The sequence below is a fragment of the Tinamus guttatus genome, unplaced genomic scaffold, assembly GCF_059628265.1.
Source record: "Tinamus guttatus ecotype Peru unplaced genomic scaffold, ASM5962826v1 Tinamus_guttatus_pri_ptg000077l, whole genome shotgun sequence".
NCBI lineage: Eukaryota > Metazoa > Chordata > Aves > Tinamiformes > Tinamidae > Tinamus > Tinamus guttatus.
The window spans coordinates 407,501-415,332 of record NW_028288611.1 but is presented as its reverse complement, the minus strand read 5'-3'; positions in this window follow the sequence as shown (position 1 = coordinate 415,332).

Below are 7,832 nucleotides of genomic sequence, written 5' to 3'. Positions count from 1 at the left end.
CTGGAGACGCTCTTCTTAATGCACCCCAGGATTCCATTGGCCTTCTTGGCCACCAGGGCACACTGCTGCCTCATGGTCAACTTATCATCCACCATGACACCCAGGTCCTTCTCTGCAGAGCTGCCCTCCAGAAGGTCATTCCCCAGCCTGTACTGGTGTCTGGGGTTATTCCTCCCCAGGTGCAGAACCTTGCACTTGGCCTTGTTGAATTGCATGAGGTTTTTCACCGCCCAGTTGTCCAGTCTGTCCAGGTCCCTCTGGATGGCAGCGCAGCCCTCTGGGGTATCGGCTACTCCTCCCAGTTTTGTGTCATCAGCAAACTTGGTGAGGGAGCACTCTGTGCCTTCATCCAGGTCATTGATGAATAAATTGAACAGGACTGGACCAAGGACTGACCCCTGGGGGACACCACTAGCTACAGGCCTCCAACTAGACTCTGCACTGCTGATCACCACCCTCTGAGCTCTGCCATCCAGCCAGTTCCTAATCCACCTCACTGTGCACTCATCTATCCCACACTTCTGGAGCTTGCCCAGGAGGATGTTGTGAGGGACGGTGTCAAAAGCCTTGGTGAAGTCGAGATAGACGACATCCACCGCTCTCCCCTCATCTATCCAGCTGGTCATTCCATCATAGAAGGCTATCAGGTTAGTCAAGCAAGATTTCCCCTTGGTGAATCCATGCTGACTACTCTTGAGCACCTTCTTGTACTCCATGTGCTTGGAGACAACAGCCAGGATGAGCTGCTCCATGACTTTTCTTGGGACGGAGGTGAGGCTGACTGGCCTGTAGTTGCCTGGGTCCTCCTTCTTGCCTATTTTTGAAGACTGACGTGACATTGGCTTTCTTGCAGTGCACGCATATGGAGGAGCCCTGAACCTATATTTAGGATGGCTGAATAACAGAGGTGTCAGTATAACTCCTTCATATTCACAAGTTGTGATTTTGGCTATGGAGAGGATCTCGTGCTTAGCTTCTGGATGGCAGGTGTACATCGCTGTGCTTGATTTGGGTAGGTTTTGTCTGAAGCTACAAGGTGTGCCATTTCCCATTTCTACAGGATAGTAGGAGGTCATCTGCTCTTCTGTGTTTTTTTTAGGTATGTCTTTTGCACTCTCTTTTGGATTTTCCTTTTCTTCTTGATCTGGTTCTGATGGTGGGTTATCATCATTTTCCCAAGATAGTGTTATTGGATGTTTATTTTCTGACCAGTTTCTTTCTTTTCTTAAAAAGGTGTTCCAGTTTCTTTCTCTTCTTAAAAAGGCGTTCCAGCAGTTCTCCTGGAGTAGGACCGTTGTCCTTCTCTTCTTCCTCACTGCCACTGGACATGAGCGGAAGGATATCCGCAGCGGTCATGACGATGCGGTTACACAGAGCCCCACTCGCGGGCAGGCTGAGCTCGCTGCCGGGCCAGTTCGCCCTGCAGGGGGCGCTGCGGCGCGGCCCGCCCGCCGCCCACAGCGGGATCCCGCCGAGCAGCGCGGCCGCCCCCAGCACCGGCCCGCGCCGCCGCCGCCCCGTCCTGGCGCCCGAGGGTCGCGCCAAGCCGAGCGAGCCGATGCGGCCGCGGAGCCGTCGCCACCGGTCTTCGCCGCCAGCCACGTCTGCCCTGTCCCGCAGTATCACCCCGACCTTATCCCATGTTGCTGGGTCGTACACTGTATGAGTATTTAGATGCGGTTCTTGCTCATGCGCCCATATAGAGCTCTGTTTCAAATCAGCCGCCTCTCCCGCCTTCTTCTGCTCCTGTGTCATGGAGTTCCCCATCGTTTTCGACTGCTCACCTCCGTCCTGCAGGAGGCACTTGTGTGCGTGCGGCTTCCTTTCAGCCTTTGTTCAGTCGAGCTACGCCCCGGTGAGACAAACGCGTCTGTTCAGGTGCCATTTGCTGCACCTTGTGAAGGAACGGACTCAAGGTGGCTGAACAAAAGTGGCTGATTCACTGTGACTGCTCAGAAATGGAGTCAATGGTTTGATAAAATCTCTCTCATACCAGATACTGTTATCTAATGTTTTAGATATTTTTAATCTCATATTCTCATCATTCAGTGTGAATGATGCTGGAAAAATTCATAGTCTGATCCATTCTGTGGGATGTTGTGTGCCATAGCATCAAAATCATCTCTGTTGTATTGATCCCATGAAGGATATTATTTTTCTTCTATCTTATTCCTGAGAGGTGCTGTCCTATAACTCCCAAATAATATCCTATTTTTATTTTTATGAGAAATAAAATCCAATCTGCATTCTGAAGTACCAGGCAGCAGCTTGCAAATATTATAATTCCTTTTTTATTTACAGATGCTGTAGGTAATAGGTACTTCAGGTTTAGTAAAGTGCATGATTGCTTTTTAAACTGAACATTTCTTCATAATAATGCATTGCAAATAAATTGTTGTGCTGTAAAACATCACCACTCTCACAAGCCTCTAAAGTCCTTAAAAGCGCTCACTCTTATTTGGCTTTTCAAAACTAGCTATTAATATTTAAATTTGTGACTGCACAAATACATAAAATCACTGTAAAAGCCAGAGATTTAAGTGCCTGCCCTTCCATTCACCAGGTCAGCATGAACTTTTAGATGTATCTCAGAGGATTTCTTGCTATTCCAAATATGAAATCAGGATGTTAAAATGAAAAAGAACAAAATTTAATAATAATAATAAATACTTGCAAGGGACAGTGCTCAGCTTGATGGCTTCAGAGAGTAGAAGGAGATTATGTTAAAGCATAAATGGAGTTTTAACATTTTTAAATCCAGAAGGTCTAATCTAATCTAATCTAATCCTTTTCAATTCATTTTTTAATGTAGCCTAGACATCAAATTAGAGCTTGCATTTTTGTTTTTTAGGCCATTGCAAACAGAATCAGCATCTGTGCTACCTTTCCAATGCTCAACATTTCAAAAGGGCTTTTAAATGCATCACTATGAAAAAATAAAAAAGTAAAAGTTATATTTGGCTATGAAATAACTTATTTCTACTTTATGGTGCAAATTATAATTCTGTTTAGTAAACATGTCCTTCCCTGTTCCCTCCTCACTCTACAAAGACTGCTCCTGGGCTCAGACAGCACCTTAAATGTGATGGTAACAAAGAAAGAGTTTTAGGTTTCTTTTTGTGTGTGCATTTCTTCTAAATGACTTTATGCCAATAGTTCTGTAAAATTGATAAATAAAATTTCACTGCTGATTTTTCTAAAAATAATGTTAATTAAATTTATTAATATACAAATAGAAAGCTTTGCTTTCTTTACATCGTTATTCTGATTTACAGATGCTGTTGTATAGTTTTACATTTTAAATCTCAAATGAATTGCAGGTTTTTCACAGTACAGAATAAGATATTCTATATTGCCATGTCCCATAGTAAATATAGTATCTGTTCTGCCACGACACAGTTTTTCAAGCACTAGTTTGCTAGCTAAGTCACATGATGATATACTCATGGCCCATGTAACAAATCCGTTTTGTTGAGTCGTCTTTTATTTAACACATTTGTTTCTTCAGATCAAATCTACAAAATTCTATCTGAACTTTTGAATTAGATTAGCAACTTCTTAGATGTTAGGGAAAACAATTAAAACATTGCTAGAAAGATGAGTATTTTGTACATTAGAATATAATTCCTAAAACACTCAGTCTTGCCTCTCTTCCTCCTAAAGCCAATGACAAAAATTACAGTGGGGTTGTAGGCAGGCAATTAGGTTAGTGCTGAGTGTTTTGAAAATGCTACCTTTATAGGCTAGAGCTTTCCAATCACTTTGGTGGACAGAATCATGGAAATATTTTGTATTATTTCATTATTTTGAAAAGATTGGATAAAAATGTGGATAAAGAGATGTGAGCATGTGTATTCATAACTGTTTATGCCATATGAGCATTCGCATGGTTGTCTTTGCACTTTAATGGTATTGACAATATAAAATAAGTGGCACAGTCTGGCATATTTTAAAGGTTTATTGTTTATTGAGATCCCAATATTCATTGCTTAGAATTGTGTTTTGGACCCAAGCGACAATTTTATGTCAGAATTTAAGATAGTGATGAGTGATTAAAACTGCTTACTTCAAAGGCCATGAGTCTGCATCAACCTGAAAGGAACCCTCAGTGCCTGCTCAGGACTCCTCTGATGGTCCTAAGGATGGTCCTGAGGACTGCCTAATTCAGGATCTGTTTACCCTTTTTGCTCTTTGTATAACACTGTAACTAAATGGGTTAAGACCATATAGGCAATATACAAGATAAAAGAAGTGCATATGAAGCAATTAATGATGATATATCGTTCCCCATCCTTTTTTCATGCATAAAGAGGATGGCAGATGAACAGGATTTAATCCATACTTAATGACGGAGAGAAAAGCTCTCACCACTTAAAAAATCTCAGAGTCTTCTTCAGGTTCTCCTTGAAGATGACATTTTCACTTGATGATGCCAAGTGTAGCTTTAAGGTTGCTTCATATAGGACCATAATCTGTTATCTTCATGTGAAAGATGTGCACCAATACCATGGTGCAGTTTAGTGTCCAGCTGTGGAAGTTCTTCATACTAACTTATTCTAACATAGACGTTTCTGGGCACACGAGACGCTTATAACAAATGGCTCTTTTAAACCTTCCTATTTTTCGATCCAAAATATGTGTGCCATTAACACATTTCAGCAATGAATGCCAAAATGTCAGTGTATCCTGTGCAGTTTGTTTAGTGACAGATAAGAAGAGCAGGGAGCCCTTGATGTCATTCAATATTATGACTGATTTTCTGACTGATTTTCTCACGCTGGCAGCCAGTGCTGACACTATGTTGTTCTTTCAGGGGTGTTGTTTTGATGGATGCTACCAAGTGACACCAGGGAGAGAAAGGGAGGTGGAGGGGGAGAGAAAGGAATAATAGAAGCACTGAAATAAGTGGTATCTAAATGCTAAGAGAAGCCAGCTCCTTGGACAGATTTTGGCAAGACGCCTTTTGAGGTTTCTTTAGATTTGCTTTTTTCTTTCTCCTCCTTTCATATGCTTTCCAATTAGTTTAAAATGTAGTTAACAGGTAGTCTCACTTAAAAGGAATAGCTCACTCCTGATAAGGGTGTCACAGAGCTGAATGTATTGTTTGCAATAATAGTGAAGAATCATGCCCCATCTTTGCTGCGGAGCCTAAACAGTGCTGAAGCAGTCCTATTGCTCTAAGGGATTTTTATATTTTTGTAGCAAGTATTTCCTGACTTTGCTAGACCTGTCCATGCAGCAGTCTGAAGGTATAAAATGCAAGAGGAACAAGTTCAAAAAATAAAATGCAACCATGTCATTTATCTCCACCTTTCTCTCAAGGGAAAAAGGCAATACTTCAGGAAACATCATATAGTAGCTACTGCAGGGGAATTTTATAATTTGGCAGTAGGTTGTCCTTCCTGTTTTTCCTCTCTTTAATCATTCTCTGCAGCACCATTTTTACTGCTTGGGCTAACAGCTAAAACATGCCAGATAATAATTTTCCAAGAATGCTCCTTTAAAACACACACATTTCTCCAGGTTTTCTTACTGGCTTTGTGCTAGATGCTTCTTCAGTGTTTATGTTGTGTGTTAAATATACTTCTGAATAGAGCTAGGGGAATTGTCTACCTGAAGCTTTTTATTTGTAGATGAAAAATGCAAATTCATGCATGTAAAAAGCTTGAGCCTATGCCAAGTTTGTTGAGTCGTTTCAGACAAAGAAAAAAAAAGAAAAGAACTTGGAAAAAATATACAAATTTTCTCCTCCCCCTACATTTTAGACTGGCTTCACTCAAATTTCAGCAGCTTGCTAGCTGCAGTATAAACAGGCATGGCAGACTCTCATCCTTTTGGCAAGCTCTGACCTAAGTTTAGATTCACTTACTTAAGCTGGGGGAACTGAGAACACCTCCCAGATCTCAGTTCAAATACAGGCACACTGGTCATATTCCAACTGCCTGTTTGAATGAGACTGGATGTGTACCACAACCTGCTTTAATCAGGGGGAAAAAAAAGAGGAGAGGAGAGGAGAGGAGAGGAGAGGAGAGGAGAGGAGAGGAGAGGAGAGGAGAGGAGAGGAGAGGAGAGGAGAGGAGAGGAGAGGAGAGGAGAGGAGAGGAGAGGAGAGGAGAGGAGAGAGAAGAGAAGAGCAAAAAGGGAAGCAGGGAGCGTAACACATTTAAATCCACTGGTCAGGGGAATCAGAGGACAAAAAGTCTGTACTGCACCTGGAAGTATAATCCATCATATACTTTGGACATAGTTCTTAAAAAAAAGGATGTAATAGAATATCATAGCACTAAGAACTGAAGCTTGTTGAAAGGTATCTCATCCCTTATCCTTTTCCTTTATACTTTTTTTTTTTTTTTTTTTGCTTAGCACACTTTTGAAAACCATACAAGTAGGATCTAAAACATTTTAGTTCACACACTAGAAAACATAGTGGTCAGGTACTACAGCTAAAAGACAGAGTATATCTAAAAGACGAAGTAGTTAAAATTATACATTTATATTACCAGAATGAAATTCAGTTAATGTTAGAATGATTGCCTAGTGTTGGCTTAATGGGTATACTGGAAGTGCCTGAGGCAGGACGTGAGATCTACACGTGTTTAAGTCCACACTTCTATCAGGCAAAGTAACAAAACCCAATTTCGTATTTGCTCTGAATTATGTTGCACAGAGGCATAGCAGTTTCTGAATTAGGGGAGTGAAAACAGTCATGGTCAACAATTTGTGTATATCTGTATTTTCTTCATCTCATGTGTATAAAGGACTGCACAGAACACTGGGCGATAGCAAGTCTAGATACTCATTTTACAGTGACTCTTTCTTTATAAGGTGGCCTGCTTACTTCCAAAATTACATGGTAGACTACACTCTCAACCTGTGGAAATAAGTATAACTATTAACTTGAAGTAGCATGGTATATTCAAATCCAAATTTTCCTCTGCGCAATGAACATGTTGTCTGTGTGTGTGTCTGGGCTCTCATGATCATATGCGTATTATGATTGGGATCTTACCAGCTGTCTATGGATGTCTATGACCCATACTGGGGATGTCTATGACCCATACCAGGGATATAAATTCTGCAAGTAGCTATTCTGTGGGAGTAGGAGACCAACACTGGAAGAGCCACCACAAATACATATCTAATATTGATCAGTCCAGAAAAATACTCACGGATGTCCAAGACATTTGGGATCACGCAAAGATTTTGCATAAAGTCACACAGGATGAGGGTCTGTCATGGTTGGACAATTCATTAAATGGATGGGGAATTTCAGGATGGTTTTGCTCGTTATTTAGAAGTGCTGGAATGGTGTTGTTGATTCTATGTTGCATTCTACTAGTTGTGACTATTTTATTAAAATGTGTATCGAATATGACTGAGAATGCTGTAAAGAAGGTTTGGCTGGTTCAAGAACAAAAAGGGGGAATTATGGGAGCATATCTGAGTAACGGAGGCTTCCCGATAAAAGATGAATACGATGAGATGGACTAAGACCAAGGCGAAAAGATCGTGGGAAAGTCACCAGCTGCAAGAACACAGAAGTAGGAGAGGAAGAACCTGTAAACAGTTGCCACTTTGAGGATGGTTGGTATGCACGGACTATGTTCCTCCACAGTTCCCTGGGCAACACAATCTGCCCTCCTCGCAGATTGCAAAGGGAAGTAACGGAGGATGGAGTGGAGTGAAGACACCACAGCCAAACTCTGTTGTGCTCCCTGTGCTGGGCCGCTGATAAGCTGCACAGTAGCTGTCTAATTGGAGATATACGATAACATGTCCGGTGCTGAGCCAGCAAAGGTGGCAAATCACTCCTTTCAGATGAACTTTGCTTG